This window comes from Callorhinus ursinus, unplaced genomic scaffold (genome assembly GCF_003265705.2).
Source record: "Callorhinus ursinus isolate GAN/ISIS: 27379988/994484 unplaced genomic scaffold, GSC_fseal_2.0 scaffold8, whole genome shotgun sequence".
In the NCBI taxonomy this organism is placed as follows: Eukaryota; Metazoa; Chordata; class Mammalia; order Carnivora; family Otariidae; genus Callorhinus; species Callorhinus ursinus.
In genome coordinates this window covers 14,161,864-14,174,521 of record NW_027397070.1, presented here as the reverse complement: position 1 = coordinate 14,174,521, position 12,658 = coordinate 14,161,864, and the positions used below count along the sequence as shown (strand labels likewise).

General features: G+C 37.7%; 1 protein-coding gene across 3 annotated transcripts in view; it reads right to left on the bottom strand.

Annotated features, from left to right (window-relative positions):
* MIPOL1 (mirror-image polydactyly 1) overlaps window positions 1-2,461 on the bottom strand; it is a 346,606-nt gene extending 344,145 nt beyond the window's left edge. For 2 of the 3 annotated variants that reach the window (XM_073895117.1, XM_073895116.1), the window contains exon 1: window positions 2,073-2,461. The gene's annotated coding sequence lies outside the window, so the exon portion shown is untranslated. Of the gene's footprint in view, window positions 1-2,064 lie in introns of all 3 variants that reach the window. The other variant, XM_073895119.1, reaches the window with a different exon arrangement.
* Between the last annotated feature and the right edge of the window lie 10,197 nt (window positions 2,462-12,658).

Sequence of the window (12,658 nt, the reverse complement as noted above, 5' to 3'; positions counted from 1 at the left end):
TTACAGAAAAATTGAATGACCCCTGAAATAGAGGATATCTATGATCAATAAACATATGAAGAGGTATTAAATATTATTAGTCATTAGGGAAATGAGGGAAAAACCCCAATGTGATAATCACTATAAATCCACCAGAATGGTTAAAATGAAAAAGACAACACTAAGTGTTGCAAGCTTTTGGAGGAGCCAGAATTCTCAAACAATGCTAACAGGAGTGCTGACACAACTAATTTCAAAAACTTTTTTGGTACTATATACCAAAAATACATACCTGCATATCCTATAATATAGCCATTTCACCAATAGGTATATGTATATCCAACAGAAATGTATACATATATTCACCAAAATACAATTGACCCTTGAATAATGCAGGAGTTAGAACACCAATCCCTCACAGTCAAAAATCCAAGTTTAACTTTTGACTCCTTAAGAATTTGATTACTAATAGCCTACTGTTGACTGGAAGCCCTATCAATAACATAAAGTCTATTTATACACATTTTGGATATGTATTATATACTATATTCTTACAATAAAACAGGCTGGAGAAAAGAAAACATTCATAAAATCATAAGGAAGAGAATATACATTTACAGTAGTGTACTGTATTTATTGAAAAAAAATCCATGTATAAGTGGACCCCTACAGTCCAAATTCATGCTGTTCAAGGGTCAACAGTACTTATAAAAATGTTCATAAAAGCCCCATTCATAATAACCAGAAGCTAGATGGAACACTATACAGCATGAGAACTACTGCTACGGAACTTGTATAAATCTAACAAATACAATATTAAGCAAAAATGAGACTCAAAGGACTATTTACTGTATGATTCCATTTATATAAAGTCAATAATAGGTAAATTCATAGATGACTTTAGAAATCGACATAATAGTTACCCTTGGAAATGGGTCACAGAAAGTGGGGTTTCTAAGATGCAAATAATGCTCCTTCTTGATCCAGTACTGGATACACGAATATGTATGCTTTGTGAAAATTCAATGAGTTGTACACTTATGATTTATACGGTTTTCTCTATATCTATTATACCCTAAAAATTAACACACTAAAGATTTTTATAAAATTTATGCCTTTAAAAGAAAATTGTGTGCACCCCCTTTCATTTTTCTGACTTGCCATCATTACATCAATGAGGTATCTTAATTTGTTATCTTATATAGAAGTCAGCTTCATTTTAATTAATTTTCTTGGTATACTACTGCACAGGATACCCAAATAATTATGTAACTGTCATTTTCGATTAGTATCACACTAGATCCCAAGGAGAAACTTCGAAAAGCCAATAATTTATGATAGTATGTTAAAGTTACCTGGAGCGTGGGGGGACCTTGCAATGTGGGTTTGGCCCTTTGTTTCGGTTTACCTCTGTCTACTGCCACAGTGCATAACATGTTCAAAGGAGCTTTTCAAAAAAGCCTGTTTTGTGGGGGCGAAAAAAGATTTTTTTTTTCTTTCTACCACCCTGCCTAATTATGCTGCTACCTTGTGTTTATCTAGTTCCTTTCATCCCTGGAGCTTAAAATACTTCACAAATACTCTTGGGTGGTGTCACCTTCCAGAGAAATTTGGGCTCAGACACACTGTGAACCCAAAAATTCTAACAGTATCTTCCTACAGCACGGCTCTCTGTGCCTATCGCATTCTTTGCTGCGACTTACAAGTGTGAAAACTGAAACACAATGATTAAGTGACTCTCAAGGACACACAGTCAATCACAGGTTGAGCCAGGACCTGAACTCTCCAACTAACCCCCACTTAAGGGAAAAACAAACAAAAACCTACACCCTTGAATAAATGCTCAGCTGAAGTCTTGTCATAGGAAACGGGAGGATGCCGAAATTATGCCCAGAAGGACCTGCGGATCCCAAGACGCTGACCTTCGCGGGAGCCCCATCACTCCCGGCCGTGCGGGGCCAACGTTCACCCGGCGCAGATTCCGCGCAGCCCCTCCTCTTGCGCCTAGGAGGCGGCGGCCGGAAATTCCAGGGCTGGATCTAAGCCCACCCTCCTTTTCTCCGTCGCCCAAACCTCCCAGCCTACCTGTTTACCTGAGATGCTCCTGGTACTGCCTGGAGAGCCGACTCTGCGCGCTCGCCCAGAGTTTCTGAGGCCCTACGAGCGGCCACCAAATCAGCCAATCGACTTTCGCTCGAAGGCTCCCGACCCTGCGGCCCAGCCGCCTGAGGAGGCGCGCGCGCCCGCAAACGACCGGGCGGGGCGCGGTAGGGGAGGAAGCCAGCCGCACGCCGCAAGCTGAGGCCACGGGGAACCAAGGCGGAACGGGCGCCCGGCCGGGGCAGGCGGCGCGCACCGGGCATGCGCACACCGCGGCGCCAAAGTCGCGGGGCGGGGCTTCTAGACGACTGAGGAGCTTAGGAAGTATGTGTAGGAGTTAGGAGGGAAAAGAAAGCTGTTTTAATAGTTTTCGGTGGGTGCAGCGGCAGGACGTTACGGTCGTCGGCTCCGAGACGACGGGCCCGTTTTGCGAGAGCAGAATATTGTCCAGACAAAACCTAATCGGGCCAGAGGAAGGAAACCGTGTGGTTAAAAACGTGTCTTGTGGCCTCAAAGTTAAGGTTGCACTCTCCAAGCTGGAGGAATTGTGGTTTCCTGCTTGGTTTGCCGTGGTTTGGGGTGAGAGGACACAGGGGAGAGGGGGGCATGTTGTGAAGTGATGGTTGAATGAAAAGGACTGAAGTGGATTCCAGTTGGGTGAGCAAAAAGCAATACCTGACTCCTGGCCTGGGAATGTTTACAAACTAAAACTTGGAGGTGGTAAACTTTTTTGACCGAAGTACTATAGAAGGAGATCTGGATGCTTACGTTCAACAATGAATTCTTTAAGACACAATGTTGAATCTTCCAGAATTAAAGAATTAAGTCCTCAATTCGTGTACCTCTGTGTTGAAACAAGAAAGGACTGGCATAATTAAATAGCTGCTAGTAATTCAAATGTGGTTTTCTTGTTCCATATAACAGTATTGCTTTTATGTCACCTTAACTCCTTCAGACACCAAATAATTATTGAGTACATACTATGTGCCTGGTACTCTTCTGGGTGTTTGTTAAGCACTGATAATGCGTTGTTTGTTTTTACACATCCCCAGAGAATAGGCATAATATGAAGTGTTGACAGTTTCCCAAGTTAATGGTTCAAGGTAATGAAAGGAACTTACACTTTTAGTAAGTGCAAAAAAAGGAAAAGAAAAAAGACCAAAAAAAAAAGAATATAAATTGGTTGGAACAGGGGTGCCTGGTGGCTCAGCTGGTTCAGCATGGGACTCCGATTGCTGGGGTGGTGATCTTGGGTCCTGAGATCAAGTCCTCCGTTGGGCCCCCTACTCAGAAGGGGTCTGCTTAGTATTCTCTCCCTCTCCTCTGCCCCTCCCCCTGCTCTCTCTCTAAAATAAATAAATAAAATCTTTTAAAAAACTGGTTGGAACAAAATAGATTATAATATTCACAAACTCTTGGCTATTATAGTGTAATGAATGGACAGTGCTCTAAAGAGGTTTGTTAAAGATTCAGCTTTGAAATACATTTTTTCTTCAGTCAAGGTCTGAATCAGATATTTACAGACACAAAGTACCACTGAATGTATGAGACAAAAAGAGGAGTGGTATAGTTTGTTAGAGTAGATGGGAAGGGCACTCCAATCAAGAGTGGCCTCTGAAAACATTTAGGGCCAACTCAAATTATGTGCTGAAGAAAGGAAAGAAAGTTGCTTTTCCTAGCTAAGGAATAAGAAAAAACCAGGGGGGAGAGTGACCACAACATTGAGAAATATCAAACCAAATAATGGATTCATTGGTTAAATTTAGAGAAAGTAATTATACTATTTTTCTCTAGGTAAAGGTACATTAACCCTAGTTTTTAAAAGCTCATGTGGGTGCTAAAAGACTCCTGGGTAAAAAGAAAACTCCATGTTTTCTTTCCCTTCAGTAACTTGTTTTTTCTTCCACCTTTGGTATACAGTAAGTTCAAACATTAGGCCTTTTCTCCCTAGTCCATCCTCTAACTTACCTGAAGTAACTCTTTAATGTTCTTTTCCTGTTTCAGACCTCAATAGCTAATTTTTCCCCAAATCTTTTCCACACCACAGTCACTCATATATACATTTCTTTATTCTTTATCCTGCTAACAGTTGCCAGTCTTTAGGAAATGAAGGGGACCAATTAGAGCCTTCTTTCCTGTTCTCAAGCTAATTATCAAAGATGTTGTCTATGCCTATAAGTTGGGCTTTTGCAGAAATTTGGCTAAGGATGAGGGAAAAGAAAATGAACTCTCCTCTTTCATTACAGAGAGCAAAAGAATGTCTGATCATAAATGCTTTCAAGTCCACAAATACCTTAAGCCTCTTGCAATGTGCCAGGTACTCCACAATCAGTCCTGGAAATAAAATAATGAATAAAAATGATGCTTACAAGTACCTGAGGATGCCATGTGCATTTAGTCAGGGTTCTCTAGAGAAACAGAACAAGATTTTACATATGTATATAAATCGTGTTTCTGTACACTAACAATAACCAATCTGAAAAGGAAATTAAGAAAATCCATTTATCATCAATAAGGATAAAAGGATGAAAGGCTTAGCAATAAACTGAGGAGGTAACTTTTACACTGAAAACTATAAAACATTGCTAAAAGAAGATACTGTTTGTGAATTGGAAGACGACATTGTTAAAATATCTATACTACCCAAAGTGATCTACAGATTCAATGCAATCCCTATCAAAATCCCAATGGCATTTTTTGCAGAAATAGAAAAAGAAAATTCTAAAATTCATATGGAACCACAAAAGACCCTGATTAGCCAAAGCAAACTTGAGAAAGAACAAAGTGGAGGCTTTATAGTTCCTGATTTCAAAACATGCTATAGACCACAATAATCAAGTGGCATTTTCATGTCTCTTCATATAGTCTTCTGTGCATGTCTATCTCTGTATCTAAATTTCCCCTATTTTGTAAGGATATAATCATATTGGATTAGGATCACCCTAATGACCTCATTATAATTTTTCTGTAAAGACCCTATTTCCAAATAATGTCTTATTCTGAGGTATTGGGGGTTAGACTTTGCATCTTTTTTTGTGGGGACATAATTCAACCCATAACAACACCTTGAGAAACATAACATGAAAACACAACATACCAAAAGTAATGGAATGGAGTGAAAGCAGTGCTAAGAGGGAAATTCACAGCTGTAGATGATTATATTAAAAAAGAAGACTTCTCAAATCAACAACTTAACTCTATAGCTTAAGGAAGTAGAAAAAGAGCAAACTAAACCCCAAACCAGCAGAAGGAAGGAAATAATAAAGATTACAGCCGAGAGACATGAATATTTGAAAAATTCTCCTAACTTTAACTAGATCATTAAAAAAAAAATGAAGATGTAAGTAAAAATAGAAGTAAAAGTGGGGACATTACTAGAGACCTTACAGAAATTAAAAGAATTATACGAGAATATTATGCCAACAAATAATGAGATGAAATGGACACATTCCTGAAACACACACTTTAACCAAAACTTACTCTAGAAGAAATAGAAAAGCACATTAAAAGGATTAAACACCGGGGCACCTGGGTGGCTCAGTCTTGGGTGTCCTTTAGATTTCGGCTCAGGGTGTGATCTTGGGGTGGGATCAGGCCCAGTGGCAGGCTATGAACCTACTTGAGAGTCTACTTGAGATTCTCTCTCTCCCTCTCCTCCTTCCCCTGCCCCTACTCAGGCTCCTTTTCTCTCTGTCACTCTCTCTCTCACTCTCTCTCATAAATAAATAAATAAATAAATAATAAATAAATAAATAAATAAATAAATATTTTTAAAAAGGATTAAATACCATGAATAAAGTGGGATTTACCCCAGAAATACAAGGGCAGTTCAACATAATCCATGTAACACATCATATTAACAACAAAGGAAACATACCCACATGAGCATCTCAACAGATTGTAGAAAAAGCACTTGACAAAATTCAACTCCTTTTATGATAAAATACTCAGCAAAACAGGAACAGAAGGGAACTCCCTTGACATGATAAAAAAAAATTCATGAAAAATCCACATACAACATTCAATGATAAAAGACTGAAAGCTTTCCCTCTAAGGTCAAGAATAAGACAAGGATGCCTAACATCATCACTGCTATTCAGCATTGTACTGGAAATCCTAGAGAGAGCAATTATGCAAGAAAAAGAAATAAGGGCATCCAAATTGGAAGGGAAGAAGTAGAACTATCCCTATTTGCAAATGGCGTGATTCTACATAGAGAATATCCCAAAGAATCCACCAAAAAATTAATACATGAATTCAACAGTTGTAAGTCACAGATCAATATACAAAAATCAATTGTTTCTATACACCAGCAATGAATAATCTAAAAAGGAAATAAAGAAAACAATTACTTTACTACAACATCCAAAAGAATAAAATACAAGTAATAAACTTAATCAAGGAGGTGAAAGACGTGTACATTAAAAACTATAAAAACAATGCTGAAAGAAATGAAAGACCTAATTAAATGGAAAGGTATTCTCAGTTCACAGATTAAAAGACCACACAACTAAAATGCACTACTCTCAAAAGTGATCTACAGATTCACTGCAATCCCTATAAAAATTCCAATGGCCTTTCTTGCATAGATGCATAAACTAATCCACAAGTTCATGTGGAATTGCAAGGAGCCTCAAATAGTCAAGACAATATTGAAAAAGGAAAAGCTGGAGGATGCACGTTTTCTGATTTCAAAACTCACTACAAAGCTACATTAACCAGAATAGTGAAGTACAAACATAAGGATAGATATATAGACCAATGGAAAGAATAGAAGGCCCAGAAAGAAACCCAAATATCTATGGCCAGTTGATTTTTTTACAAGGATACCAAGACCATTCAATGGAGAAAAAAATAGTCTCTCTTTAACAGATGGTGCTGGGATATCTGGATAACCTTATGCAAATGAATGAATTTGGATGCCTACTTCACTCCATATGCAGGCATACTTCATTTTGTTGCACTTTGCTTTACTGCATTTCACAGATAGTATGTTTTTTACAAATTGAAGATTTATGGCAACTCTACATCAATTAAGTCTATCAGTGCCATTTTTCCAACAGCATTTGCTCACTTTGTGTCTCTGTCACATTTTGGTAATTCTTGCAATATTTCAAACTTTTTCATTATTTGTTATTCAGATCTGTGATCAGTGATCTTTGATTACCATTGTAATTATTTAGGGGGCACCATGAACCATACCCATATAAAACAAATGTAATCAATAAATGTTGTATGTGTTCTAACTAGTCCACTAACCAGGCATTCTTCCATCTCTACCCCTCTCCCTAAGCATCCCTATTTCCTGAGACACAACAATATTGAAATTACACCAATTAATAACTCTACAATGTCCTCTAAGTGTTCAAGTGAAAGGAAGAGTCACATATGTCTCACTTTATATCAAAAGCTGGAACTGATTAAGCTTAGTGAGGAAGGCATGTTGAAAAGCCAACGTAAGCTGAAAGCTAGGCCTCTAGAGCCAAACAGCCAAGTTGTGAATACAAAGGAAAAATTCTTGAAAGAAAAGTTCTACTCCAGTGAACACATGAACAAGAAAGCAAAGCAGTCTTATCGCTGAAATGGAAAAAATTTTAATGGTCTAGATAGAAGATCAAATCAGACACAACATTCCCTTAAGCCAAAACCTAATCCAGAACAAGGCCCTAACTCCCTTCAGTTCTATCAAGGCTGAGAGAGGTGAGGAAGCTGCAGAAGGAAAGCTTGAGTATAAGAAAAGAAGGCATCTCCATAACAAAAGTGCAAGGAGAAGCAGCAAGATATCCAGAAGATTTTGCTAATTAAGGAAGGTGGCTACACTAAGCAACAGATTTTCAATATGGATGAAATAGCCTATTGGAAGATGTCATCTAGAATTTTCATAGATAGAAGTCAATGTCTGACTTGAAAAGCTTCAAAGAACAGGCTCTCTTATTAGGGTCTAATGCAGCTGGTGACATTAAGTTGAAGCCAATGCTCACTTACCATTCTAAAGTTCATAGAGCCCTTAAGAATTATGCTAAATCTATTCTGCCTGTGCTCTAGAAATAAAACAAAACCTGGATGATAGTGCATCTGTTTATAACATGGTTTACTGAATATTTTAAGTCCACTGTTGAGACCTACTGCTCAGAAAAAAGTTTCTTTCAAAATGTTACTGCTCATTGACAGTGCACCTGGTCGTCTGAGAGCTCTAATGTAGATGTACAGTGAGGTTAATGTAGTTTCATGCCTAACACAACATCCATTCTGTAACCCACAGATCAAGAAGTATTTTTGACTTTCAAGTATTATTATTTAAGAAATACATTTCATAAGGCCATAGCAGCCATAGGTAGTGATTCTTTTGATGCATCCGGGAAAAGTAAATTGAAAACCTGTTGGAGGGGCACCTGGGTGGCTCAGTCAGTTAAGCATCTGCCTTCAGTGCAGGTCATGATCCCAGGGGATCCTGGGATCGAGTCCCGCATCGGTCTCCCTGCTCAGTGGAGAGCCTGCTTCTCCCTCTCCCTCCCACTCTGCCTACTTGTGCTATCTCTCGTCAAATAAATAAATAAAATCTTTAAAAAAAAAAAACCTTTTGGAAAAGATTCACCATTCTAAATGTCATTAAGAATATGTGATTAATGGGAAGAGGTCAAAATATCAACATTAACAGGAGCTTGGAAGAAGTTGATTCCAACTCTCAATGATGACTTTGAAGGATTTAAGACTTCAGTGGAGGAAGTAACTATAGATGTGGTGGAAATAGAAAGAAACCTAGAATTCGAAGGGGAGCCTGAAGATGTGACTGACTTGCTGCAATCTCATGATCAAACTTTAACAGATGAGTTACTTCTTACAGATAAAAAAAAAAAAAAGTGACTTCTTGAGATGGAGTCTACTCCTAATGAAGATGCTGTGAGGATTACTGAAATGAAAACAAAGGATTTAGGATATGACACAAACTTAGCAGGGTTTGAGAGGATTCACTCCAATCCTGAAAGAAGATCTTCTGTGCGTAAAATGCTATCAAAGAACTTTGCATGCTACAGAGAAATCATTTGTGAAAGGAAGAGTCAATGGATGTGGCAAATGTCATTGTCTTAAGAAATTGCCACAGCCACCCAACCTTCAGCAACCACTGCCCTGATCAGCCAGCAGCCATTAACACTGAAGCAGGACCCTCCACCAACAAAAAGATTATAACTTGCTGAAAGCATAGATGATGGTTAGCATTTTTAGCAATAAAGTATTTTTCAATGAATGCATGTACATCATTTATTTTAGACATAATGCTATTGCACATTTAATACAGTATAATGTAAACGTAACTTTTATATGCACTGGGTAACCAAAAAAATTCATTTGACTTTATTGTGACATTTGCTTTATTGTGTTGGTCTGGAAATGAACCTACAATATCTCAGTGGTATGACCGTACAAATATAATTCAGAATTGACCAACAACCTAAATAGTTAAAACTCTAAAACTATTACAAGAAAATATCAGATTAAATCTTTATTACGTTGAATTTGGCAGTGGATTCTTAGTTTGACACCAAAAGCATAAACAACAAAAGAACAAATAAATTGGGTTTCATCAAAATTAAAAACTTTTGTGCATCAAAGGACATTATCAAGAAAGTAGACAATTCACAGAACGGGAGAAACATTGGCAAATCATGTATCTGATAAGAGTTTAATATCCAGAATATATAAAGAACTCTTACAACACAATAATAAAGAGAACCCAATAAAAACGAGAAATAGACTGGAATAGATATTTCTTCAAAGAAGATATACGACTGGCCAATAAGCACGTGAAAAAGATAGCCAACTTCATCAGTCATTGAGGAAATGCAAATTAAAGCCACAATGTGATATCACCTCCCACCTCCTCACACAGACTAGGATGGCTATAATTTCAAAAAAAAAAAAAAAAAGGAAAATAAGTTTGGGAGAAATGTGGAGAAGTAGGAAGGCTTTACATTTCCTTGGATATATAAAATAGTACAGCCACTGCTGGGGCGCCTGGGTTGCTCTGTCCATTAAATGTTCGACTATTGATTTCAACTCAGGTCATGATCTCAGGGTTGTAGGATCAAGCCCCGTGTAGAGCCTGCTTAAGATTCTCTCTCTCCGTCTGCCTTTCTCACCTCAGTCTCCTCAACTGTCAAATAAGGAATTGATTAGTCTTCCAGGTTTGTTATCCTATGATTCTAAAAAGTTAAAATAGGCTTCACTTATATGAGCTCTTTTACTTAAACCAGTGATTTTTCACTAAGGACATTTTTGCCCTGAAGGGAACATTTAGCAATGTCTGGAGACATTTCTGGTTGTCATAACTGGGGATGGAGTTGCTACTGGCAGCTAATGGGTACAGGCTAGGGATGCTGCTAAATACCCTGCAGTGCACAGGACAGCCTCCCACAACAAAGAATTATCTGGCCCAAAATGTTAATGGTACCATCGTTGAGATACCCTGACTTAATAAACAGAAAATTCACACCATTCTCACATATGCAATTTGTGACATTGAAGTTAGTGCTTTTCTAACTTCAGAGATATAAAATTCCTGATCCAGGTTATCAACTGTTTACCAAAGTCAAGGATACTACAAGCTACTTACTCTGAATAATTTTCATTTTTTTTTGTATGGGTAGAAAAGCTAAAATTAAAATTAAAACATAATAACAACATAGTGATTCAGAAAGAGCCCTCCTAAATTAAACATAGTTAGGTTCAAATAATACCTCAGTTAAATACTTAGTGTGACTTCAGGCAAGTTACTTAACTTGCCAGTATAAGATGACGATAATATTTCTGTCATAGGGATTTGTGAACAAGATAATGGGTTATAAATAAGAGTTAAATGAAGGTTGTCATTATTCCAATTTGCTAGGCAGGCTGAATATGGCTGGAAAGTTGCAGGTTGCTCTTCACTTTTCTAGAATCTCCCTGATTTCCCCCTTCCCAATTCTCTTTTAATTTTGTCTTTCTAATCTGCTGTGAACCAAGATATTAGACATCCACCCTGCCAACCTTTTTAGAATTGGGTCTAAAACTAGTTCTAAGTGAAGGCCTGCAAAGCTCCTGGGGGCAAAGTGCATAGATTTCTGCATGTTGACTGCTTAGAGGCCTTACCTTCTAGGTTCCCACCTATGTCCCAAATAACAGAAGTCTGTTATATAAATAACCTCTAAGTGTTGTTTCTATTATATTACAATAAAATATTGAAAAAAGTTTCCCAAGTAATTATTTTGTTCATACTGTCCAGTAAAATCCCTTGGAATTTAGAAATGCTGTGTTAGATGATGGGAAAATCTAATGCACCAGAACCTAAGGTCCGTTCTAAAAAATAACATGATACCTTGGTATTTTTAAGTTATAAGCTATTGAGAGCTTAGAGCAGTGATAATCAGACCCACAAATTTAAAACCTGTCTTTCACTTGCAAATAGCATTTCTTCAATACTTCTAATACTTCTGTAAAAGAGTATTATGGAATAATAGATCTTTTGTATAGTTCAAGAGTTATAATCTCTTCTAGCCATCAAGATATCTTAATCTTGTGTCCATAAACCTCTCTTTCCAACTTTTCATACTATTCCATGGATGAATTCCACGTGTGCCAAATTCTGCATTTGTGTGTCCGTATTTTGACACCTAAATAGAAGAATCTCTGGGCCCACAGTGGCTATGTATCTTTCAATGAATGGTATTTTAAAATGTGGGTCCAGTCATAGTACAAGTACTACAGGGTTTTACTGTATTTTCTAGTTAGACACTGATGAAGTAAACTTTAAATCTGAGGAAAACAAAATTTTTCAAAATGAGCACATACTGTCATTTTAAAATATAGCTCTTCATTCCTAAACTTTTCTCCAAAGTGGCAGATACTGCTGATCGTTTCCCAATATGTTCTCCCCTTTTCCCAAAATGTTTGTTTTTGTTTTTTTCCAGGACTCATTGACACACAGCAAAATACTACCCTTTCCAATTTCCCTTGTACCCCTTATGGCAAAGTTCTGACCAATGAGATCTATGTAATTTCCAGGGCTTTCTTTACCCTTATCTTTCTTCTCTTTCTGCTGGCTGGAACCTTATTCATGGCTTACAGCTGGGCTTGTGTAAGAGGGAAACAAATTTCTATCTTATTTAAGCCACTATTATTTTGGTCTCGAACAGTAGCTGATCCAATGACCCAATACAAAACTTTATTCCAAAAAAAACCTGAACAAATTGTTAGATATTTAATTTCAGGGAGGATTTTAAGGCTCCCGGCAGTTTAGTTTCTAGCCATTCTGCAACCTGATAGATAAATCAATACTTTATGTTGTTCTCAACCAATATTAGGTAAATAATCAATAATGTAAAAATATAAGCTTGGGGTGCCTGGGTGGTACAGTTGGTTAAACATCCAATTCTTGGTTTCGGCTCAGGTTATGATCTCAGGGTGGTGAGATCCAGCCCTGCGTTGGGCTCCGCGCTCAGCGGGGAGTCTGCTTAAGAATCTCTCTCCCTTTCCACAACCCCCCCAGCTCTCCTTCTGCATGTGGGGGTCTCTCTCTTTCAAATAAATAAATAAATAAATCTTT